The sequence below is a fragment of the Choloepus didactylus genome, chromosome 22, assembly GCF_015220235.1.
Source record: "Choloepus didactylus isolate mChoDid1 chromosome 22, mChoDid1.pri, whole genome shotgun sequence".
NCBI lineage: Eukaryota > Metazoa > Chordata > Mammalia > Pilosa > Megalonychidae > Choloepus > Choloepus didactylus.
This window is the reverse complement of record NC_051328.1, coordinates 36,764,441-36,790,974: the sequence shown is the minus strand read 5'-3', so window position 1 is coordinate 36,790,974 and position 26,534 is coordinate 36,764,441. Positions and strand designations below refer to the sequence as shown.

Here is a 26,534-nt window from a genome sequence, read left to right as displayed (position 1 = left end):
ACTAGTCATGGCTATCGTTTAAATTTGGTGAGTGCCCACGACAGACCTAACAGGCAAATTTCACTCTGAGGAGCAAAGTGAGGCCCTGAAAGGGTTAGCTGATTCATTCATTCATTCATTCATTCACTCACTCACAAAAAATATTCAGCGATTAGCTAACAGGTACCGGCCTTGGTGTAAATGCTGGGGATAGACTAACGGGGAAAAAATCAAAACAGACAAAGATGGCCTTTCTAGTGGGAGGAGACAATAAATAAAATTAACAGGAAAAACATAGTTGGTTAGAATGTGAGTGCTAAGGAGAAAAAAAATAAGTCAGGGAACAAGACTGAAACATTACGGATGTCACATTTTAGAAGCGATGGCCAAGGAAAGGTGGGCTGTGAGTCACACTGGGGAGGGGGCCAGGGAGCAGCCGTGTGGCTCTTGGGGGCAGAGGGACCACGAGGCTCTCTGTGGTGGAGCCCCAAGGTGGGCCTACCACCTGGTGACAAAGTGTCCGTGCACCCACCCCACCTGCTCCACGGCCTGTGTGGGCTGGCCGGAGGTGACACGGTTTCTCCGAGGTCCCACGGTCCTCCCCGAGACCCACCAGACACAGACGGCGGGAAAGGGCAGAAAGGACTGGGTCCTGGGCAGGTGCATACACCCACCCTGAAGCACTCAGCCGCTCTGTCCTCCTTCCGGTGCTCACAGAAAGAAGGTGGCGGGATGGCAGCTCTCCCCTGGCTCCAGGTGGGACCCTGCAGCCCCCTCCTCGGCATCACGACCGCCAGCTTCGCCCGCTTCTCCTAACCCGGCCTCCTGCAGAGCTGCACTGAGAGCAGAGCCAGCCCAGCCCCTGGGGACGCACAGAGCTATCTGCAGGATTTGGAAGGTACTTCAAGAGACAGCGAATACGCCCAGTGCGTTATCTGTTGGGCTCAATTTATTGGCCTGGCGGGAGACGTCATTCAGGAAAGTTTTCAAATTTAGTCACAGTCAACATTCTAGAAGTCACTTATGGACCTACATTGACGCCCCTGCAGAAGCATGTGTGTGCACATACACGCACACCCGTCAAACACACATCCAGATGGGAACACCCTGCATTTGTTTCTCCGCCATCGAGTTATGAAGTCATATGCAGTCAGCATGTGGAGAGCAGGGCAGCAAAGAAGCCTGAGTCCAAGGCCTGGGGATGGACACCCGTCTCGGACGCTCAGAGCCGTGCGTGCTGCCTTGAGCAGCGGATGTTCTTCGTGGCCCTCTGCCTCGGTCTCCTTATCTAGAAAATGGAGTTCACTGGATTATAGTGAAAATGACAAAACCAGGAAAAGCACAGAGCTTACTGCCTGACGCACAGAAATGCAAGCTTTTGAATCACAGTACAGTTCAGAACTACTTGCAGTATAGTTGTCTCATTTTAGAGGGCAAACCAGACACACGTAAGCAAATTTATGAGCCATTTCTATATACAAATGGCAACAGAGGAGAGATAATCAACAACTGGCCCCAACAGGCAATCGGCAACAGGGACGAAGGTCTCTTAGGCAATAGTCTTTATTTTTTTCGTTCCTGGCTGCAGCATGATTTGAATCAGCCAGTCTGGAAAAGGCCACAACACGTGGTTTGACCTCTTGAAATCAGTTACCTTGGAAGAGAATGGAATGATTCTTGAACCCAATGAACCCAGTTCTCCAAGCAAAGGTCAGAGAGCAGAGCTAGACTTGCTCCCCAGGGAATGTCCCACACCAAGCTATGTGGGCACAGCACTGAGATGCCTAAGGGGTCCAGCTCCTCAGTCTTCTTTGCCAGTGCTAAATCTGAGGCTGCAGATGGTGGTGCCCAAGATGCAAAGACGGCAAAATGGTAGGGTACCAGAACTGTGACGGGGTGATCCCCCACCCCAAGAATATCAGAACAAGCCAACAACAAACATCCAAAGTTCAGCAGTGGATGGCAAGTGGGCAATGAGTAGGGCAGAAGGGCTGGGTGCAAGGTTTCGCTTTTCCAATGATTAACCCTGGGACCTTGGGGAAATATCTATCTTTTAATGCAGGGATGGTAATGAGTGAATAAGAAAATGTATGTGAAAGAGGCTGGCACAGTGCCCAGACGGCCAAGGCACTAATGAGGCCGCCCTGGTGAATGGTGCCTGGAGGGGGCTGCTGGTTCAGTCGCCAGATGACACCCCGTTTCCCGGTGACACTGAAGTCTGGGAGGCGACAGCCACGCAGGCACCCAGCAGGGAGAGGGGTGTGGGCAGGGGGCGGGAGAGGCCCTTCTCTGCTGGGGGTGGGGGTGGGGGTGACGCTGAGAACGAAGCAGGGGGCGAGCGATCCCAGTGAACTGTCGGGAGTGTCAGCTGCAGAGGGTGCTGGGTGAGTCACCGAGGCAGACAGGCTGCACCCATCCCACAAGTGACGAGTCCTCCCACCCGGAGAAGTCTGTTTGACTTGAGAAAAGTACAGGTTACAGTGATACGCACTAAACACCCCTCCTTCCTGCTCAGCGGAGGAGAGAAGCGAGTAGCGGGAAACCCATCCAGGTCCCGGAGGGAGCCACACCTTTATTGGGATTTTTTTTTTCTCAAAAAAGTGGGGCCCTATTCATCTGCATTTGCCTGGGATGAGGTGTTCTCAGAATCCCATAGGAAGAGGGTGCAAATGTCACAACACATGGGTAAGGATGCACTTTCTCTTGATCCTAAAGGAGGCTAATTTTCCCCCTGACCTTAACTAACAACAATTCAACTACAAAGAAAACCTGATTGGAAGATGTACTCTATTGTTATTATTATTATTATTATTTAAGAAGATGTGGGTTTATAGAACAATCATGCATAGCATACGGGACACCCGTATACCACCCTATTATTAACACCCTGCATTGGTGTGGTACATTTGTCACAACTAATGAAAGCACATTTTTATAATTGTACTATTAACTACAGTCCATGGTTTAACTCAGGGTTCACTGTTTGCATTTTGCAGTTCCATAGATTTTTTTTTTTTATTCTAGTAACATACATACAACCAAAACTTTCCTTTTTCACCACATTCGAATATGTAATTCGGTGGTGCTAATTACATTCACAATGCTGTACCACCATCGCCACCGTCCATTATCAGAACTTTTCCATCATCCCAAATAGCAACTCTGCACACCTTAAGCCTGAATTCCCTGTTTCCTACCCTCCTCCCCAGCCCCTGGTAAGCGATATTCTAGATTCTAACTCTACGTGTTTGCTTATTCTAATTATATTGTATCAGTGAGACCATACAATATTTGTCCTTTTGTGTCTGGCTTATCTCACTCAACATGACGTCTTCAAGGTTCATCCATGTTGTTGCATGTATCAGAACTATATTCCTTTTTATGGCTGAGCAATATTCCATTGTGTGTGTATACCACATTCGTTTATCCACCCAACAGTTGATGGACACTTGGGTTGCTTCCATCTTTTGTCAATTGTGAACAATGCTGCTATGAACATCAGTGTGCAAATATCTGTTTGAGTCCCTGCTTTCAATTCTTTTGGGTATGTACTTAGAAGTGAGATTGTTGGATCATATGGTAATTCTAGTCTTAACTTTCTGAAGAACAGCCAAACTGTCTTCCACAGCAGCTACATCATCTTACATGAGTGAATGAGTGTTCCTATTTCTCCACATCCTCTCCAAAATTCATTTTCTGTTTCGTTTTCTTTAATAGCAGCCATTCTAATGGGTGTGAAATGGTATCTCATTGTGGTTTTTATTTGCATTTCCCTTATGATGAATGATGTTGAGCATTGTTTCACATGGCTTTTGGTCATCTGTGTATCTTCTCTGGAGAAACGTCTATTCAAGGCTCTTGCCCATTTTTTAATTGGGTCGTTTGTCTTTTTGTTGTTGAGTTGAAGAACTTCCTTATATATTCTGGATATTAAATCCTTATTGGGTATGTGGTTTCCAAATATTTTCTCCCACTGTGTAGGTTGTCGTTTTACTTTTGTGATTAAGTTCTTTGAGGCATAAAAGTTTTTAATTTTGATGAGGTCCCATTTGTCTATTTTTCTTTTGTTGCTTGTGCTTCGGGTGTAAAATCTAGGAAACCACTGTCTACTACTAGGTCCTGAAGATGCTTCCCTACGTTTTCTTCTAGGTGTGTTATGGCTCTGGCTCTTAATATTTAGGTCTTTGATCCATTTTGAGTTGATTTTTGTATATGGTGTGAAGTAGGGGTCCACATTCATTCTTTTGCAAATGGACAACCAGTTTTTCCAGCACCATTTGTTGAACAGACTATTCTTTCCCCATTGAGTGGTCTTTGTCCCCTTGTCAAAAATCAGTTGGCCATAAATGTGAGGGTTGATTTCTGAGCTCTCAATTCGATTCCACTGGTCTGTATGTCTGTCCTCATACCAATACCTTGCTGTTTTGATTCCTGTGGCTTTGTAATAAGTTTTAAGATTGGGAAGTGAGTCCTCCACCTTCATTCTTCTTTTTCAAGATGGTGTTGGCTATTTGGGGCCCCTTACCCTTCCATACAAATTTGGTGACTGGCTTTTCCATTTTTGCAAAGAAAGGTGTTAGAGTTTTGATTGGGATTTGTTGATTCTGTAAACTGCTTTGGGTAGAATTGACATCTTAACAATATTTAGTCTCCCAATCCATGAACATGGAATGTCCTTCCATTTATTTAGGTCTTCTCTGGTTTCTTTTAGCAATGTTTCATAGTTTTCTGTGTACAAGTCCTTCACATCCTCAGTTAGATTTATTCCCAGATATTTGAGTCTTTTAGTTTCTATTGTGAATGGAATTTTTTCTTGATTTCTTCTTCCAATTGTTCGTTACTAGTGAACAGAAACACTGTTGTTTTGTGGGTGACGATCTTGTACCCTGACACTTTGCTGAATTCCTTCATTAGCTCCAGGAGATGTGTTGTGGATTTTTCAGGATTTTCCATATAAAGGATTGTGTCATCTACAAAAAGCAAAGGTTTTATTTCTTCCTTTCCAACTTGGATGCCTTTTATTTCTTTTTCTTGCCTAACTGCTCTGGCTATTGTCGTTGTAACCAAGCAACACACACTTATGGCTTAAATTCATTATCTTATAGTCGGAAGTCCAAAATGGGTCTCACTTGGTTAAAAGCAAGGTGTTGGCAGTGCTGTGTTCATTCTGGAGGCTCTAAGGGAAGAATCCATTTCCTTGTCTTTTCCTGCTTCCAGGGGCTGCCCATAGTCCTTGGCTCATGGGCTCTTCCTCCTCTTCAAAGCCAGCAGTGCCCAGTCGAGTCTTCCTCACTCTGACTGACTCTCCTGCCTCCTTTTTTCCCTCATAAGGACCCTTGTGATTATGCTGGACCTACCCAAATAATCCAGGATAATCTTCCCAACTCAGGATCCTTAACTTGGTCATATCTGCAAAGTCTCCTTTGCCATGTAAGGTAACATATTCAGTGTACAGGAGTTCAGGGCCTCATCGTCTTAGCTGACCACTCCCTTTGTCAAAGCCTTCCCAGTGCCCCACAGCTGCACAGCCCACACTCCTTGGAAAACCTACAGTGCCCCACCTGATCTGCCCTGCTGACCTCTTCAGAGCCAAGTCTCACACCTGGTCTCTCGCCCTCGATCTACCCACACCTGGTAACCGGACATTCTCTGAATGTCCCAGGCACTGCTCACCTTGTGTCTCCCTCCATTTGCCCACTCTCCCCCATTATCCTCACCCCCTGGTCCCATCCCAAGACTCAGCTTCAACATCCCGACCTCCAGGAAGCTTTTCCTGATCCCCCTAACCTGGTCTAGACACCTTTTTCTTGCTCCCCTTTACTTATGCCATCACACATGTCAGACTGTATTGTACCTGTCTTTTCCTACAGAGTGTGTGGGGAAGGACCTCAAAGGGAAAGACCACAGTTCATTTATCTGTGTCTAGTCCAGGGTACAATTTACAATGAGTGCTCAGTGAGTGCTGGATGGACAGATGGAAGGATGGATGGATAGATGAATGGGTGGACAGAAGGAAAGGAGTGGTCAGGATAGTTAACTTGGGGATGGGGAAGAGAATGGGTGACTGCATGGAATAAAAACAGATGCCCAATGAATATTTATTGAATGAAAGGAAGGAGGAAGGAAGTGAGGGAGGGAAAGGGCATGAATTAGAGCTACAGTCTATGCCGAGAGCACTCAGCTAAGCAGTGGCCAACGTGAGAAATAACCTTGAGACTTGGGCATCCTTTGTGCTAAGTCAGACAGGGAAGCCCCAGCGAGCAGGCAGCTGGGACCTCGGAATAATGACCGAGAGTAATAGGTGCAAGGTCAAACAGAATTAGCAAAAAGTCAATAAACTATTTTAATTTCCCATGCTGACTCAAAAGTGCATCTCTCTGAGAACTATCGGGTATAAAACTTCCTCCACACCAGAAATGAGCTCCAAGCTCCAGCTCCATGTCCTAACAACTCAGTGCATGAGCAGAGAGCTTCAAAGCACTCCCAATCTCACCCAGGGGCACAGTCTTTCACATTTGGCTTTTGCAACTTTATCCTGGGCTTAGCATGGAGCCCGTGAAGATGGTGGGAGGCACAGGGCCAGAGGAGGGAGGGCTGACCTTGGAGCTGTCCAAAATGTAGATATGTGTCTTCATCCCAAAGCCAGACAAGCACAATTTCAACTGTTTTCCTTAAAATCACCACTTCTCTATAAAGTTGTCATATGAGTGTAAATGCTATTTTTTTCTAACACATTGCTATGGAAATTTGTCAAACATAAACAAAACTTAAATACTGATACACCCATCAAAATGGCTAAAATTAAAAACAGTGACAATATCAAATATTGGCATGAATGTGAAACAACCAAAAATCTCTTATACAGCTACTGGGAATGGTATAACCACTTTAGAAAATTGTTTGGCATATCTACAAGAGTCAAACCCATGCATGCCCTGTGACCAGTAATCCATCCCTAACAATATAAGCCAACAGAATTATAGGTATGTATTTCAAAAAAGGTATAGACAAGAGTATTCCTAGCAACATTATTCAAAAAAGTCAAAGAGGAGCTACAACCCAAATGCTCATCATCAGTAAAATGGTATATTCTTAAGATACAATATTATCTACCAATGAAAATGAATAAATACATTCATTTTCAGCTATATACCAAACAAGGATTAATCTCACAAACATAATATTGAGCCAAAGAACACAGACACAAAACCACACTCTGCAATGTGATTTCTATAAATTAAAAACTCAAGGAAAACTAAATAACAGACATAGATTTGGTGGTCAGTAAGTTAACTTTGTGGAGGAGCAAGAAGGGCAGTTATTGGGAGGGGCCTGAGGGTAGTTTCTGGGTTGTGGGCAATGGTTGGCCTGGATGGTACATGGAATCTGATAAAATTCACTGAGCCCTTCATTTGGGCAGTGTACATTTTTAAAGAAGTTAACACTTCAATAAAAAGAAGAAAAAAAGTTGAAAGAATGTTACAGCAAATACCCATACACCCATCACCTAGATTCTGTAATTAACATTTTACCGTTCTTGCTATTGCTATTAATGCTGAACAATATTTCTGATCTGCAGGCCATGAAGCCAAAGTTTCTTACGCCCCTCCGCCTGGCCTCCCCCACCACAGAGGACTGCCCCACAAACCTAACTCCCCACCATTGCTTCTTCCCCAGCACCTCCCCTTCCCTAACCCACTTCGGGCATGTGAGCTGGAGATTTTCTGAAGTAGGAGAAAACCAGGAAAAAACACATTCCTCTTCGGATTCCGACTTGCCTGACCTGCTCACGTTGGTTCAACTGCCCTGTCTCCCCAGATGCTCCTTCCTCCAGTGAAAACAGGCCCCCAAGCTGCAAAGCGCACACCCCGTGAGCTCACTCCTGGGGGTCCAGACAGACTTGAATCATGTCCAAAGCCATCACAAAAACCAGGAAAAGATTCCTAATAATGAGAAAGGGAAATTTCTCTTCTAAAAACTGGGAAAAGATTCCTGATAATGAGAAAGGGAAATTTCTTATTTTGGGGACAGGGGAGAAGGCTGGAAAGCAGTGAAAGCCCAGGACTCCAAACAACCAGGACCACATGAAGACACTTTGCTTCTCCTCCGTGGAGCAGTATCGAAGCAGAAATGCAAAGCCTCTCTGGTCCTGCCTCGTGGGCCTCCCAGGGGCACTGTGAGGGCACAGGGGAGCCCGTGTACATTCATGGTGCTGGAGAAAAGATGAGGTGGGCCTTAACCTGTTCCGAGCCTTGGACCCCCTGGCATCTGGTGAAGCCTGTGGACCCCTTCTTAGAGTAATATTTTTTAATGTATAAAATAAATTCATAGACTTCCATAGGAAACCAATCATAGTGAAATACAGTTACCAAAATATTTTTAAATTTTTGTGGTTGAGTAATAGATGTCTCCTTTATTAATGCATTAAATAACAAGAACCACCATAATTTTGGAGTACTGATGAACATAAATGATATTTCAAGATGTCTATGACCACGGTAATGGGATATGAAAACATCTGTGATTTCTATTGGGAACCAAATCACAGGTTCACTAATACCACTGTGGTTTGTTGCCCACATCGAAGGAAATGCTAAATTTCAGTTATAGGTTTATGACCATAAAGGTGGAAGTTTCTTTTTTCCCATTCAAGTTGAGAAGTCCCCTCAACTCTACCCACGGACCCAGATTAAGAACCCCTGGAAGCGAGCAGTTTTCTTTTCATTCCGTTTACGTTGTTGTGATGATAAAACATTCCCGATAGGACGGCCAAGGAGAGGAGGGTCTCCCGCACTGCAGGAGACAGAGCTGTCTGGTGGCCCTGCGCACGGTCCCCACTGCCAGACAGACCACAGACGAGCTGAGCGATGGTGGGCAGGTGACAATTTCCACGTCGGCAGAAGCAGGGTCTCAGCCACCACTGCAGCCACACCCAGTGGGCAACCAGGACACGCCTGCCCGGAATGGGGGTGAGTTGGGGTCGGAGGTGACGGGGGGGCTGCCCTGCAGATGACTCTCCCAGGCTCACCAGATAGGACCTGGTGGCGCCAGGCTGGCAGGGGACTCCGGCTCAGAGCTCTCTCTGTGCTTGTCTCTTACGTACGCACGGCCTGCCTCTCCACCAAACTGCAGGCTCCAGCAGGACAGACGCATCTCTGTTCCAGCTGCCTGGTTGTCCCCAGAGCCTGTCACAGGGGCGGCACTCAATAAATACTTGCTGAGTGACTGCGAGCATCCAGTTCCGTCCGACTCCAAAGCCGCTTCCCTTATAAGGGAGAGATGGTGGCATTTACGGGGCCTGGTCTTTCGAGTCTCCAGATGGATGTTGTGATAAGCCTGGAATCTTACAGGGCAGCATGTTCTACTCGGAGCTGGGCACAGCGGTGGGCTCCGACGGAGCCGCAGTGAAAGAGACAGACCGTCCACCCCTAGGAGGACGTGCGAACACCCCACCCACGGCTGCACGTACACTCACACTCCTGGCAAAAACACCTATGACTCAGGGCACCAGAGAGCAAGGAACCAGTAGCTGCAGGTTTCTGCCAGCCTGCGAAAGGCTCGCTCTCGGTTCAAGGGGCAGAGCATCCAGAGAGGGCAGGGAGGAGGTCACTGTTACAGCCAGGCGCCCTGCGTCAGGGAACTGGGCCCAGGCGGACATTCAGGGTTACCTGGGGGCGACTCAGCCCAGGGGACGGACACCTGGAGGGCGCCCGGCCGTGCAGCTCTCACGCCCGGGACTGGGTCTGCCACCTCCAACCAAGCACCCGGGGTGGCCAAGGAAATGGGTGCGGCATTCGCCCAACAGGAAGCGTCCCCGTCCCATTTCTTTTACAGACAGCGTCCCAGGCCACAGTGCCCTTCCGGGGCAGGGGGACTCACCTAAATTAGGCATCGTGGGCCCGGGTGACTCGAGAGCCCGGATTCGTAGCCGGGATTAGTCAGCGGCTTGGCTGGGGACCAGAAGGCCCGAGGTGTTGTGAAGGAACCCTGCCTTTGGAGTCCGACCAAAACGGGGGGTGGGGGGTTGTAGCCAAGCCCACGACATCACAGCCGGGGGTCCGGGGGCTGGAGGCCCTCATCTCCAAAAGGTGACTCTGCCCCCGTCCCAGGCTGCCACCCTGACGAGATGACAAACACAGAGTCACCTGGCAGCAATGAACAGAAATGAACTGCACCTAAGTGAGTCAGCGGGGAGAACCCTCCAAGTAAAGGCACATCACGCAGGGTGAGGAAGGTGCGTGGAAGTCCCTCCTAAAGCACCAAAGCTGCATATTGCTCACGGTTACTGTGTGTGTGTAGAAGTATTTACAATGAGACGGGCAGATCCACACCAGATTTATATAACAAGGGGCGACAGGAGCAAGCAGGTGACCTAGAAATAAATGTCAAGGTGACTGCAACTTTTCCAGTAATGTTTTATTTCTTTCGCTTAAAAAGGCAAAGCAAGGGGGATAAAATATTAACAATGGTCGATTCTGGAAGGTAGAAATGTGGTTTTCTGATACGAGCCCGTTTCCTGCTTGCTTATTTATTAATCAGCGAACCTGGCAGTCATCTTGACATCTGCGTGTGGCCAAACAACACACTCGATTGACTGTGTACCCTAAATTGTGTATTTATATTTTTAATTCTCAAAATGCAAAAAGAAGAAACCCATCACAGCTGGCTTTGGACCCTGCCACTGACCCGCCTTCCACAGGACATGTGCCTGGCGGGGATCCGGGCCTCCCGTGGTGGGGGGGTGGCACAAACAATGCCCCCTCCCATCCTCCCTCCAGGTGTGCCCACCTGGCATGAGGCTCTGACGGGTGCCCAACCCACCAATCGCAAGCTGGGAAACCCAATGATGTCACCAATCACCAATCAGAGCGTCCGATCAGCCTGAGCACGTTGATGTTGCCATACTGGGTGGACAGGATCCCAGTGAAAGACAAACACACTTGCCATCGCCTTTGTCTTGGGCTCACAGACAGTGTTTCCAAGCACTGACACTGGCCAGCAGCCCCCATGCCACCCACACTCAATCTCCTACGTTTTAGGCTTCCTCTCAAATTCAATCAGCATCCCTCGAATCCTGCTTATACACGTTCCTTCCCTCCGTTCTAAATAAAGAAGAAATAACTTTCCGTCCACTGCACATCACTGAATTATACACTCACCTTTCTGCTGAGAAACGTTATCTAGAGGGTTTCAGATGCCAAAAAGGAAAAGGAACATTCCAGAAACTTTTTTTTTCCTTTCCCTCATCTCAGCCAACTCCCAACTGAAGAGAAGTACCACACCCTTGAAAAGCCAGTGGATCCCCAAACGGTGGCCATTTTGAAATCTGGATGCAACATTGGACAGGAGTTTTAAAAACCACTTGGATTCTCTATTAGTTGATCATGTCACATCTGCCTGCAAATAAACAAGGCCTTGGATGAGAAAAAAGTTCACTCCAAAGGGGCCAGCAGGAGGGGCTTTTTGGAAAAGCTCCCCACACGCTCTGCCTGGGAGATTCAGAATCCATATGTCACCCCACCACCCTCTAGCTGAGGTGCCCCTGGGGACACCCGGCCCCTTCCTCTTTTAGAAGCAAAAACCCTGCCACGCAGCCCAGCCTTCCAGGAACTGTCAGCGGCATTTCGGGGAGGCAGCCAGCCCCTGAGGCTCCCCATTTTACAAAGCAGCAGTGGGGGCAGCTCGTGTCGTGCTGCTGAGGGCGGTGGCGAATGGGGGGCTGCCAGATAACTGAAACCTCTGCCGTCTTCCTGCCGCTACCGACCATCACCATGGGAACCACATCCTGCTGCTGCCATGGCAACCGCACAGTACCATCCGCTCAGCGAGCAGTGATGCAGAGGACACTCGGGGAAGCTCGCCGCAAGACTGGAGCTGAAAGGGCCTCACGGTCCACCGTCACGGGGACCAGGAGGTGACAGAGAAAAACCTTCAGAAGCCACTAACTTTTTAGCTTAAAAGCCCTCCTTCTGCTCCTGAAGAATTAATTTACACAAAAATTAAATCCTTTCTAAGTGTGTTCCTGGGCTGCAAGAATCTCCAGGGCAAAACGCATCCGATACGGGCACCAAAGGGATTTCTTTCAACACATGGCCACGGCTGAATTGAAGAGGGCAGGATGTTAAACCGAGTGGGCGCTCCACGACCAAAGCCCCAAGCTCACACTGATTCACCCCCACAGCAGGCCAAGCACCGGCTTAGGAGCAGCAGTCTGATTTCATTGTTACAACCACCCTTCTCGGAAGTCTGATTTCCCAATTCCTACCCACTTCCTTTTACAGAGGAATGAGGCTCAGAGAGGTTAAGTGGCTTGTCCAAGGTCACACAGCAGACCAGGCAGGGCTGTATGAATCTTACTCACCAGCCTTGAGAAATTCTGGTCAACTTGATCATCTCCAATGCGATATCCTATGAATCAGGCTCCACTTACAAGTAACAACTAATATTGATGATTAATAAGCATCATTTTAATAAACTTTCATAGCTACTCCATAAAGATTGCTTATTTTGTGCTAGGCATTGTGCTAAATATGTCATGTGCAGCATCTCATTTGTTTCTCACAGGGAGCCTCACAGGGAGAAACTGAGGAAAGTGAGATGCAGAGAGATAAAGTAACTTGTCTAAGGACACACAGCAAGCAAGAGGCAGACCTGGGAGTCGAACTCAGCCAGCTAGATCCAGAGCCTGGGCTCTCAGCCACGTCACCACACTGCTGCTTGACAACCTGGGCAGCTGAAACACAAATATTAGACCCCGGCCTCCAACCACAGCTCCCAATGCCTCTGACCACTAGCGGCTGCTCCCGTCGCCCTTGAAACTGTTTGAAATGACCCCTGCTCGGTTCACGGGAGCAGTCGCGTCACCGCCCACCGCTCTGCTCCTGCAGTCCCAGGCACAAATCTGCAATAATCACCGCTTTCGTTAACAGCCCCCTTCTGAGCAGACTGCACCCTCCCAGGGAGTTACAATTTTAATTCTTCCTCCTCCGTCCCGAGGCAGTGATGTCAGAGCCCGAATCCCACTCGCCACGGGCCAGGACGACGGCGCTCTCAGCACCAAGTACTATCGGGGAGGAAACGACCACGTATGATGAGTCTAAGATGTTTCGGCCCCTCGCAAAGGTATTTTCATGGTGCCTGTATCAGGTTGAATCATATAAAATTGCCATTTTGTAAGTTAAAAAGTGGTCAAATGCTGGCAATTTCTATTGTTCATCCTGATACCTGAGCTTCATAACCACCGAACTTTACAGATGAGAAAACTGAGGCTAACAGCTTCACTGATTTACCCCAGGTCATACAGGCAGGAAGGAGCAGACCCAGGATTCAAATCCAGGTCTGTCTGGTTTCAAAGTCAAAGTCCATTCCCTCTCCTGTGCACACACGGGGTGGAAAGCCCAGGGAGGGTGTAGCTGAGTGGGGAAAGAGACCAGAGACACCACTTCCTATGCTGAAGGAGGTTTTGAGTTGGGGATTTAGGGCTTTCTCTGGGAGGCCCAGGCTCCGCTCTCAAATAGAAGCCGGTCCCGTTTAGTGGCAAGATCAACAAGCATGGTGATTTTATCTTGCATGCCTTAATACCAGCAGACACCAAATGGAGGTAGCAGGTCAGCAGTTATTTTGACTGGCTAATGCCCAAGGTGGGATGCCAGTGCCCAAGGTGGGACTCCAAGGCCCAAGGTGCGAGGCCAGAGCCCACCTCCTAGGGCTAGTTGTGAATGAACACAAGAACAACTGGTCTGGTGGGGCTCAGTCTATGTTACTTTCCTTATCCCCCCCAGCCAGGTCAGGGTGCTCCCGTATTTCCTTCCACCTTCTCAGGTCACCGTTTTCACTCCCAACCCTGACATCTTTCTCCATCTCCCAACCCTGCAGTGTCAATAAGCCCAGAGGACAGCCAATGGGCCAGTGGGTTTTTTTTCCCAAAATCACGACAGATTTTCTGTGCTCAACTATCCTTTGATCACAGAGAAAGCCAAATGGGAAATGTGGGGATGAGGTAATCCATAGACGTTAGCCATGGGAGTCTCAGAAATGATTTAGGAAATAGCATCCCCACTGACCCAAGCCTTCCAAAGAATGGTGGATCCACAAATAGCTGCAGTGCTTGCCCCTTCCCCCTCCTCCACACCCCCCCCCCCACACACACACAACCAACTGTGGAGGGGAGTGGGGGGCAGCCAAAGGACGCCTTTCATTTATTTTGCCTGCAAAGAAATTCCATAAATCCAGTTGTTTTAATTTTCCTAGAAAATCCATGAACTATAAAAGGTTCCCATTGTCGTGGCAGGAGGTCAAGGTTTAAAATAGACGTTTTAAGCGCTGCCAACTTAGTGCCATGCCTGTATCTTCCAATCCTCCAGAGAATGTCTAACTCCAAAAATGGATTCCCAAGGATGGGATCATTTCCGACATACTCCCAAAAGACTCGCCGTTGCTTCAACATTTCTTCTGGGTGAAATGTTTCTAATCTCCCTGGTGCTTTTAGAGATTCCTGGGACAGGCTGGTTTAAGTGTGGGTTTTCTCCTTCTCTTAATAGCTCATTATTTATTTTGCAATTACACAGCTAATCCCTGAACACTGTGTTGTCATAAAAATTCAAAACAATATAGAAGTATGAAGAATAAAAAGCAACAAAGTCCCCTTCACCTGGATTCAATCTGCTTCTCTTCCCCAGAGATAATCCTTATGGCCAGTCTGGGGAGTTTCCTTGGAGTCATTTTTCCAAGCATTTACATCCACATTAAAAAATACATTTTGTTTGATGCTTTTGTGTAACAATGAGTCTTGGATAATAACATATCATGGACATCTTTCCACTGCAACACAAGAATAGAATAAGATCAACTTCATTCTATTTCATTGCTGCATCACAAAAAATATACCAAAACGCACTGCCCTATTCCTTCGTGGATGAACTCTGAGGCTGGCTCTAGTTGCTCACTGTGCTCCTTGCACATCCTTGGGCAGGACTGTGTGCACAAGAGGGAGAATTTACTGAGGTCAGACACCTGGACACTTTGACACCTGCTGCCAGGTGCTGGGGCCCAGCCGGGAACAGGCCAGCCCCAGCCCCTACAGTCAGGTTGAGGCTGAGTGAGTGTGTGACAGCAGGGGAGCACGGGGACCTGGGCATCGCTGGGCATCACCCCGGTGGGAGCACAAGGGCCTGGGCATCGCTGGGAGTCACCCCAATGGGAGCACGGGGCCCTGAGCATCGCTGGAAGTCACCCCGATGGGAGCACGGGGCCCTGGGCATTGCTGGGTGTCACCCTGGTGGGAGCACAAGGGCCTGGGCATCGCTGGGAGTCAGCCCAATGGGAGCACGGGGGCCTGGGCATCACCCCGGTGGGAGCACAAGGGTCTGGGCATCGCTGGGGGTCACTCCAATGGGAGCACGGGGGCCTGGGCATCGCTGGGAGTCACCCCAATGGGAGCACGGGGGCCTGGGCATTGCTGGGAGTCACCTCAATGGGAGCACAGGGGCCTGGGCATCACTGGGAGTCACCCCGGTGGGAGCACAAGGGCCTGGGCATCCCTGGGAGTCACCCCAATGGGAGCACGGGGGCCTGGGCATCACTGGGAGTCACCCCGGTGGGAGCACAAGGGCCTGGGCATCGCTGGGAGTCACTCCAATGGGAGCACGGGGGCCTGGGCATCTCTGGGCATCACCCCGGTGGGAGCACAAGGGCCTGGGCATCGCTGGGAGTCACCCCAATGGGAGCACGGGGCCCTGGGCATCACTGGGTGTCACGCCGGCTGGGAAGGTGGAGCTGGCCAAGAGAAAGGACAGAGAGACAGAGTGTGGGGTTAGGGGGCGGGGGGAGGGAAAGATCCAGACTAGAAGACAGCACACGCACACAAAAAACAAGAGGCGAGCAAAGTCTGGCTCATTTAGGAAAAGAAAGAAGTTCAGTAAGATTGAGACTATCCCGGGGAGGGCACTGGGGACCAAGAAGAAGTATTAAAACTGAGGAGTGGCACAATTCACTTTATATTTCAGAAAGTGCCCAGGGAAACCAAGAATGAGAAAGTGGGATGAGATGAAAAACCCAACAGGTGTTGATTTCCACAAGGAGAGGCGTCCGCAGGAGGAAGCCCTAGGAGGGGAGGGAAGAGGAGAATTTGGAAGTTTCCCTCTGCAGAGAACTGCAAAGAGAAAAAGAATTCCTGCTGTAGACCTGAAGTCAGGTGACTGGGCTAGAAATCACTCAAAAGCTGGGGCCATGTCCTCCCCACCCGCTGGGTCAGTCAGGGTCCAACCAGAGAGAGAAGCCACTGGAGTGTTTGCATGGGAAGGACTTGAACACAAGAGAATGGTTTCGCTGGGGACAGAGGGGCTGAGGAGCCAAACGGGGTACACCGAGGCACCCCGGAGACTCGCAACCGCAGGAAGCCGCCACCTACAGACTGGAGGGGTCGGGCAGGGCCCGGGGGCTGGGACCACCAGCCTGTGCAGGGGAGCTGGAGCCACGGAGGAGTCACAGCAGCTGTCGAGGAGACTTCCGGAGTCAGAGGGGGAGAAATCCTGCGGCTCCTGGCTTCCTCCTGTCCTCCAGCCCCCCACCAGCCACGGCCACATGGCCCGCAGGGCACGGCAGGAGAAGGCTGTGGCACGGACCCACGGGCACACAGGCCCCGGCCGGCATGTCAACCAGCCCCCGAGGCCTAGCTCGGCGTCTGGAGCCAAATACACATTCATTAAAAGCATAAATAAATCAGATGATGGTTTCAGGACCCCCAGCCCAATGATTTCCTGATAGCTATCGATGCGGCACTCAGGTGGACAAAATAAGCCTCTTGTTAGCCTCAGTCCTGGCCCCAAAAGCCCGGGCACTTCATAGTAAATCGATACTGTGTTCTCTGGCACCAAGTGGCACCTGCCTGATTGACCCTCAAAGCCGAGAGTGGATGTGCCTCTCCCATCACCCCCCCCATACACACACATTGACACCACCCCACAGGGACCTCAGAATTCTACATTTTGAAGCGTGAGGGACCCTGAAGGTTGAGGGATGAGAACCAGGAGGCCACCTGGAGGTCTCCAAGCACAGGTGAGAGGATTCAGTCTCACCTGCCTGGTCAATCTGTAAAACCTTGGCATATCCTTGCACGTAACAGACGGTCAGTTCCCGGAAGTTTCTCTCTGCTCTGGGGTCGCTGGGAGAAGGCATCCTGGCCCAGGTAAAGGATGCAGGACTTTGGGGCTACCCAGCCTGCAGCTCTAAGCCCAGCTCGGCCAGTGGCTGGTGGTGTGGCCGTGGGGAACCCTTGGGCCTCAAGCTCCAGCTCTGGAAAACGGGAAGGCTACAACCTCCTTCTGGGGCTGTTGGGGAGACTGAGTAAGAGAGGGCCCGGTCTTCAAGCAATGCTGTCCTGGGAGCTGTTCATTGCATTTTCTGGTGTGCGGTGGCCTTGTTTGACAGCTGTCGGTGTTAACAGTGCTAAAGCAAGGAGGGCCAGTATCACAGAGCACATAGGGGAGGCAGGCATAATCCTCAGGATTTTATTTCTAAGTCATTTCATCTTCACAACCACCCTGGAACTATTCCTATCCCCATTTTACATATGAGGAGACTGAGTCACAGAAAGGTTTGGAAACTAACTCAGGGACTGACAGTTTAAAGTGGTGGAGCCAGAACTCACTTTCTGAGCTCCCACGATTAACCACCACACCAGAGCTCTTTATCACGGGGTGTCCCCCATGTGCCAGAAGCTAAGCTAAAAGCTTTACATGGACTTACTCCTCACAATATCCCCATTTTGAGGATGAAGAAATCGAGGCTCAGTGAGGTCAAGCAACATGTCCAAGGTCACAGACTAATAATTGGCTACCTGGACTAGGTCTAGGTGGTCTAATTGCAGAACTCACATTCCTGATGGCCCGAGGTCAATCTTGTTTTTAAGGTCAAATTGAGCTGCCCCTTCCTGCCATTTCTGGAACCTTCTCTCACCCAGATCCTCTGGAGGTGGTCACACGCCCAAGGGGATGCTTTCTCGGCCATCCTCCCCCTCCCTGACCAACCTCATCACCCGCCTGGGCTGAGAGCACCTGCTCACCTCGTAACAAAACCAAAGATGCAAATCCAGTCCTCAAATAGACCAGAAGTGCCACCGGATTCCAGCCTCTCATATAGTAAATACATGAAGTCATTCTCCAGAAACAAACACATTATTTTGGGGATGAAGATTCTCTGGACATCAACAAAGCTGGCAGTGTGTTGGTTGTCGTCTTTTTTTTTTAACTTACAGCAGCAACCAAGACAGAAACCTCATGGCCAGCTGGTGCCTAAGCCCAGCGCCTTCCTTCAGCCCCATCCCTGAGTCGGGCAGCGGGGCCAGGGCTGCCCGGCCAGGGCCCAGGGAAGCAAAACAAACGCTGTTTGAGCAAAGGCAACAGTGCAAAGGTTGCAAGTCAATGGGGTGAAAACCAACTCCGGAGGTTCAGAGAGCTGGAATTTAAAAAATTCACACCAGGAAGGGGTCAGCTACTAAGTCAGGAGCCGGCTCAAGCTATCCTTCGCCTCTTGCAAAACAGCCCAGCCTGGAAACGGGAGCAGGGAGGGGCTCCGATCCAGGATTGTCCAAATCCGACCCCTGCCCCGTGGCTCATACCCCAAAGGTCTGCACAGCGGCCAGGCCAGAAATGAAAAGTGGGGGGCCCCCATTCGGTCCTGCTCCGCACGCACTCAGCCTGGGGTGGCAGAGAATCAAAGGCTGGCTCTGTCTGCGAGCTGGCCTCCGAGGATTCCAGCGTGGAGAGGAGCCCAATCCGACCAGGTGGTGTAACGGATCAGCTTTCGGCCACTTCATTCACTCGACAGCCGTTTCCGGAATACCTACTATGCGTGGGGCCTGAGCCAGCAGGGCTGGCCTGGCTCCCCGACTCCAGGCCAGAGGGAAAGGTGGCACCTAAGAATAGCCCGCTGGCAGGAAGCCCCACATCCTGTGTCTGCGGGCCACAAGGAGCACGGGCAGGCCCCTCCAAGAAAACTCCATCCAGAAAAGGGGGGCTCTTTGACCAGCCAAAGCAAGCGAAGGGCTTCTAGCTTCAGGAATCAAAATCTAAGTAAAAGTTGCACAATGGCCAGAGATGGGACGATCTGAGCATCAAAATATAAAAAACTAAAAATAACTGCAAGGGATTGCAACTCGACAAATTTAAGGTTAAAGCCATGGACTCATACTGATACTAAAACAACAACAACAAACTCACTAATGTTTGGAAGATTCACAAAATCAGCTCATTATTCTAAACCTTGACGTAGAGAGAAGGAACGAAGCGTATTTTCTGCCTTTCCTGTACCCACTGCACGTTGGAGCAACCCTGTGGCTGATAAGAAGAAGCTCTCTTTAAAACTATCCCATCTTATAAACGAAGACAGAAAGGTAGATTTAAAATATCGCCCCTTTGCAATAGAAATACAATGCCATATGTAAGTTTCCATTTTTTCTAGCCATATTTTTTAAAAAGACAGGTGAAATTAATTTTAGTGGTACACTTCATTTAACTCAATATATCCAACGTATTACTATTTCAACATGCAGTCAATACAAAAATTATTCATACGTTTTGTGTTCTTTTAAACTGGTTCAGAGTCTTCAAAATCCAGTATGTATTTCACACTTGCAGTGTATTTCCATCTGGACCAGCCAAGTTTCAAGGGCTTGGTGGCCACATTTGGCTGGTAGCTGCCAAATGCGGATCTAACTAGAAACATACAGGCTTTACAGGAAATACAGGGCATGGGGGAACACATCAAATGGCACCACGAGGAAGCAAACCAGCAAGACCCAGAATATGGGAAATTCTATAGGACAGATGACCTGATTTAAAAAGTAGCATAAAACACCCTTAAGAAATACAGCAAACCAACCCACCTGTGGGGACCTTCTGTAGATTCTGATCTGAACAAGTCGACAGTAAAAATCATTTATGAGACAAAGGGGAAACAGGATTATTGACTGGGCATTTGGTATCAAGGAATTCTTGTCAATTTTGTTGCGCATGATAATGATATTGTGTTTATTTGTACAAAAAAAAACACACCTTTTTAAAAGATACCTACCAAAATATTTTCTAATGGAACAATAGGATGTCGAGGATTTCCTTCAAAAGAATTCAGTGTTTGGGGGAGAAGGGAATGGGTGGAGGCAGCGATGCAACGAGACTGGCCGTGAGATGGTAACTGTTGAAGCTGGTGGCAAGTAAATGAGAGTTCATTTTACTCTTTTATGTTCTCAGCATGTTAAAAAATTTCCCCAAATAAAGACTCGTTGTTTTGTTTTTTTTTTAATTAAAGAAAAAAGGCATCGGTCTAGGGTTCGTCTGAGCTGCACTGGAGAAGGGCGATGTGGAGTGTAGTTTTGAAGAAGGCTCTGGAATCACACCCCAGGGTTTAAATCCTGGCATTGTCCCTGGCTAATTACGTGACCTTGAGCATGTCCCGCTGGTTGCTAACCCTCGGTTTACTCCTCTGTCAAATGGAGCTAATAACAACAGGGCTTCCTTACGAGACTTAAAGGATTAAATAAAATAACCCAAGCTAGGTGCTTAGCTGAAGGCGCAGAATGATGTCAGCTAATTAATGTTAACAGCCGTTATCACCGTGTCATCAGCAGCAGAGAACACCAGAGCCCGGGCATCCCTCTCGGTCACACAGGGGCAGCTCCGGTCACTGGCCTGAGCTGGGTGTCCCTGTGCGGAGAAATGAAGGCCCTGATGTCTGGTCTGTGTGGCTCCAGGAGGGACAGACGCCTTCTAGGTGGAACGACCCTGAGAACCATAAATTACAATATGAAAGGGACGGCGGGTGGGGCACACTGCTGAGCGCCCCATCCTTAGGGACAGGGTGTTCACGGGGCGGAGAATTCAAAGCATGTCACATGCCCCACTGGAGAGAAAAGAAAGGGATCCTCATCTAAAACTGAGATGTAAATCGATCTGCCTGCCCAACCCCATGTACCCACAGCCCCTCCAGAGGGAGCAGGACTTCTGGGTGGGGAGAAGGACCCGGGAGTCCCTGACAGGGCGGCCCCCGCCCATCCAATCAGCCACACTTCCCTTCTCCAGCCCACCCGGGGCCATGCTGCTCCCTCCCAGCTGGTTAGGGAGGCAGGAAGGCCGCAGCCTGGGGCTGCTGTACCCCAAGGTGTGCCTCGGGGCAGGTGAGCCACAGGAGACACCTTGTCGGGCCATCCAGAAAGGTCTGAGCCCTCCATCCAAAGCCCGACGCCAGGACAGGACTGTGGGGGGGACCAAACGGGCCCTGCCTGCTCAGGACGGCCAGAGGGAGGGAAAGGAAGCAAGGCAGCAAGGAAAGACAGCCAATGACTCACTGCGCACCATTCCCATTTTTTAGTGCTCAAAAACCTAGAGTTCGGGGTGGCACGACAGGTAACGGCAGACAGGAAGCAGGGAGCCCCCATTCAAACCCACACTCCCTCCACACACCGAGCCGAGCGGCTCCTGGGGCAGGGGTCGGCCTGCAGGTCGAGGGTGTGACACCGGCCACACAGCAACTGGGTTCCCTGCCCGCGCGGCCCCGATCTGTGCCTTGCCTTGCGAATCAAAGCAGGGCTGCAGAGGGTGCACGAAAGGACCGACGCGTGGACACAGGCCACCCACCTCAGGGGTGTCCTCGCCGTCACTCCAAGAGAACCGTGTGACCCTGCCCTGCACCTGCCCCTGCTGCGCGTTTCTCCCTAAAGAGCAGATCTTTATTTTTACACCAGTAAATGCATAATTCATCTCACTTTATGAAGTGGGGAGTGGAGGGCTGAGCAGGCACTGAGATCCCACTTCTTCCGAATGAACGGGCCATGGGTTTCGTTCTGTACCTGACCGGCCAGCTGGGCCCAGGGTGGCCCACTCTGACCACGGCACCCGGACTCCTGAGCGTTCCGCAGCCCAGGGTGCAGCGCGGACGATGCACCTTCATGGAAGGCCCCGTGATACATGAGGAGCCGCTCCGGAAAGACCCCTTCATCTGCTCCCCATCCCGGTCCTGCCCTTGGGCCTCCTCCTTGGCCTTCCTCTCTGAACAGATGGAAGGACAGGGCTCCAAAGTCCCAGTGCGGTTGGGAAATACCTATCGATATTCCAAAGGCTCATAGCCTTTGCCCAGAGACAGCCTCGCGTACGTGTCAAAGATCTATACATACGCCGATGATCCCTGCTGCATTATCTGAAGGAGCAAAAGGCCGGGAACAAGACACAGGCCCCAAAGTAGGGAAAACGTTCAATAACCGCCGTGCGTCCACGCAGCGGAGAACTCTGCCGCCTCCAAAAGAGAATGAGGGTCGGGAACCATTCTTCCCTTGTCTAATGAAAAAGTAAAGCAGGAACCTGTGTCCAGGATTCTGTCACTTGTTTAAACAGACCAACCGAGGAAATAAATATGTGCATGTATTTGTCTGTTTATGTCTAGAATATCTATGGAAACAAGATGACTAGAAAGGAACAAGCAGGTCTCCTCTGGGGTGGGGGCTCTGGGTGGCTCGGGCTCATGGTGGGAGGGAGATTTTTCATTGCACATCCTTCTATGGCTTTTGAGAGCTGCATCACATGAAATTATTATTCATTCAAAAACTACACAATTAAAAAAAACACAAATGCATACATTTAATATTTTAAACATAAGACTAAGTTGGGGCTCTAGCACTCAATTTGCTGAGGTGGGGCCCCCCCACCTCATTCTGTGCTGGTCTGACCATCTCTGCCAGAAATTCCCAGTCCCCCCTCTCCCCAGGCCCGAGCAGGAGCAGAAAACACTGTTCCCCCTTAGTAGGGAGCCACAGGCTGGCATGTCACAGGCTCTACTAAAAGACTGGGAAAACCAAAAGGAAAATAAACAAGGAAAGGGAAAACCACAGACTCCCTGGATCGGTCCGGCCTCCAGGGGCAGGGCTGGTGTCCCAGGCACCCCTATCGTTACAGACCCCTCCCGAGAACCCAGTCCTCTTATGTCTCTAAGAACTCAAAATATGAAGAAGGGCAAACACTAAGTGATCTGTGTCCACCTGAATCAGGAATTGTCATTTAAGGCTTGTGTTTAATTTTAACAAGCCTTATGAATTTTGCATTCCACTTCATATCTGTGCCTGCATTAATAGCAAAATAATATTTTAAATGACCCCCTAAACTGTTTAACCTTTCCCCCTTTACCAAATCTTCTAAAATGGATGATCCCAGAAAGAAGCACCGTGTTTTAAATTACACACCAGTTAAATCACTTAACCTTCTCACCCTAAAGTCTTCAAGTAAAAATATATATTCCAGAAGAGTAGACCATGTTTTAAATTATATACTAGATAAATTACTTAACCTTTTCCCTTTGAATCAACCAGGCAAATGGATGCGTGAGGAAGATACACCCTACTCGGCCGATGGTTTCTTGGACTCCTGACCACCCCCCACCCCCACCGCCCCCATTGGGCTGCACGTACCCCAACTCGAGAGGGGTGGTGTTAAGCTCACCTTTAGCATCTGCAGAAAGAGGGTGCCCAAGACCCCCAGAAAGCCAGGCCAGACAAACGATTTTACCTTAAGGAACGTTCAGGAACAAGTCCTTGAGCCATCTCAACTTCAAAGACCCTCTTTTTCCTCCCACTTACTCTTCATATTTGGAAGACTTTTTCCCCTCAAACTACTAAGCCACAGCCATTACTAATTTTGCTTTCCATTTTTATGTCCATTTACCAATGTTCTTTCCATAATACATAGTACAAGGACACAATTTTTAAAAGACCATAAATAGCAGTAAAAGGAAGGCTTAGGTTTCCCCATGCAATGATAAGAATACACTTAACTTAGCCAGGATCTACCTTCCAAGAAAAAATGCTGAGATTTCACTGGACTTTTTGAAGGACTGAAAATTTCTCCTGGACCCTTCCTCATTTCTTCTTGTCAGAACTCAGCTCAGTAAGGACCATCAAAATGGTAAAGGGTGCAAGCTCAGAATCAGAATCACCCAGGCCTGGATTCAAATCCCAGCTCAGTCAGTTTCTAGCTGTGTGACTTGAAGCAAGTTCCTTAACCTCTCTGAGCCTCAGTTTCCTCATGCATACAATGAGGCTAACAGCCCCATCTGTGAGGGTTGTAGAAGGATGAATCTAGATAACATGTGTAAGTTGCTGAGCATAGTGCCCAGCACATAGAAAGAGAAAGCACTCGATAAACATTAGTTCATATTACTCCTGGGTTCAACTAGCTGTTTACTTCACTGAGAGCCTCAAGGCCAGGGAGGGGAAGTTATCTTGGCCCAAGTTTCAGAACAGAGTTTCCTGAAACTGCTCACAACTTCTTCCTTCACATAGCCCGACAGGAGGAGGCAAGAAGACTTTCGGTTCCCAGACCAAGAAAGCATTACAACCATTCTGCAGTAGGAACCAGGACCCAGCCCAGTGGGTCTCCCCTGACACCCAGGGGCCCACAGACTCTGCTGCCTTTGAAACCCGGAATGCAAGCAACTGGACAAAAGCGGCAGCTCTCCAGGCTGTGGGAGAGCCCATCCTGGCCCAGAGGAGCAACGGCATACATAGGGAACAGGGTTGGACTGCTCCCGAGCACGCTCTCTCTTCCCACCTTTTGCTCTGGCCACATGGCAGGATTCTCCTTCTCCTCCCCACCCCCACCGTAAATTACTGATGGAGCCATGTGACGCGCTTCGGCTAATGAAACACGGGAAGTGATGTGTGTTGTTTCCAGGCCATGTATAAGTTGCTCTGCCCCGTGTCCTGCCTCTGTGACGGTGGAAGCACAGGCTGACGTGGGATGCCCATCATCCTGGGGCCTGAGAGACTGTGATGAGCAAGGCTCTCTGCTGATGTACCCTGGACATTGAGCCTGAAGGAGAAGTAAACATCTTTTGTGAACCTACTGAGGGGTGGGAGAGGAGGGGTCTATTTGTTACTGCAGCATAACCCAGCCTAACTGGCTGATACAAGGAGTTAAAGAGCATGGCAGCACTTCCCAAACTATCTATGGTGAAAGTCCAGCTTTCATTGTTAATTTCCAGCCCATCACAGACCGATACTTTGGAAAAGTACAATTTAAAAAATGGCATGGCAATGTCAAATTGCTAGAAAAGGTTCTACACCCCTACTCTTTTATTTTTTATTTTGAAATACTTTCAAATTTACATAAAAGCTGAAAAAATACTACAAACCCCATACAGAGAACTCCTACATACCCCTACGCTCCCCAGACACTCAAATCCACCAACTTTTAATTTTTAACATTTTGTCACATTTGCTGTATCATTCTATCTATCCGTCTATCCATCCAGCTAGCCATCTGTCTGTCTATCTATCTGGCAATCTATCTATAGATCTACTTTCTAAACATGAGAGTAGGTTATGTACTGTACATTCCTTAATCACTTAAAACTTTCATGTACATCTCCTGAGAACAAACATATTCACTGTTTTTTTATCAGGGAAAGTTGTGGGTTTATAGAAACATCATGCACAAAATACCAGATTCCCATATACCACCCTGTAACTAACACTTTGCATTGATGTGGCACATTCGTTGCAACCAGTAGAAGCACAGTTTTATAATTGTACTATTAGCTATGGTCCACGTTTTAACTCAGGGTCCACTGTTTGTCTGGGGCAGTTCCATGGATTTTTTTTTTTTTTTTTAATTTTTAATCTAGTACCACACATATAATTCAACATTTCCTTTTAACCACATCAACGATCTTCACGTATGTAACCACCTTAAGTGCAATTATCAAATTCAAGCAATTTAAGATTGATATAAAGTTTATAGTCTATATTCCAAACTTTTCATATGTCCCAATAACGTCTTTTTGGGCCTTTTCTCCTCTGTTATTGGTTCTAGTTCAGAATCTAATTAAATAGCTTATGTTTAATTGTCATTTGTCTCTAGTCTCTCACTCAGTTGCTTTTCTAACTGTGGAAACAAATAAATAACATAGACTTTCCCATCCCAGCCTCTCCCAAACTTACCTTCCAGTGGGATTAATCATATGCACGATGTCGCAGTGCCCTCACCACCATCCTGTACCAGAACTTTCCCATCACCCCAAAAGACCCTACACCCATTGTACACTAAGTCCCCATTCCACCACCCCCCTCCACTGTCCACCCCGTACCTGTACTCTACTTTCTGTCTCTATAAATTGGCATATTCTAGCTATTTCATATAGGTGAAATCATTCAATATCTGCCTGATTTATTTCCCTCAACACGATGTCATCAAGTAGTGGTGGCATCAGAATGTCTTTCCTTTCTAAGGCTGAGTGATATTCCACTGCGTTTGCACGGACCACATTTGGTTTGTCCCCTCACCTGCTGACAGACACTTGGGCAGCTTACACCTTTTGACTATTGAGCGTAATGCCACGATGAACGCTGGTGTACAAATATCCGTCCGAGTCCCCACTTTCAATACTTTGGGTATATACCTAGAAGTGGATGGCCAGGTCATACAGTAATTCTTAGCTTAGCTTTCTGAGCAACCACAGCAGCTGCACCATTGTAAGTTCCCGCCAGCGATGCACGCGGGTTCCCATTTCTCCACACC

The 26,534-nt window shown here is 48.8% G+C and overlaps 1 protein-coding gene across 2 annotated transcripts in view; it reads right to left on the bottom strand.

Annotated features, from left to right (window-relative positions):
• Positions 1–26,534, bottom strand: part of LOC119519003 (c-Maf inducing protein) — a 232,059-nt gene that overhangs the window by 153,532 nt on the left and 51,993 nt on the right. The window contains exon 1 of one of the 2 annotated variants that reach the window (XM_037816470.1): positions 9,859–12,815. The exons of the other annotated variant lie outside the window; for it this stretch is intronic. The gene's annotated coding sequence lies outside the window, so the exon portion shown is untranslated. Of the gene's footprint in view, positions 1–9,858; positions 12,816–26,534 lie in introns of those variants that run through there. 2 annotated transcript variants of the gene reach the window in all.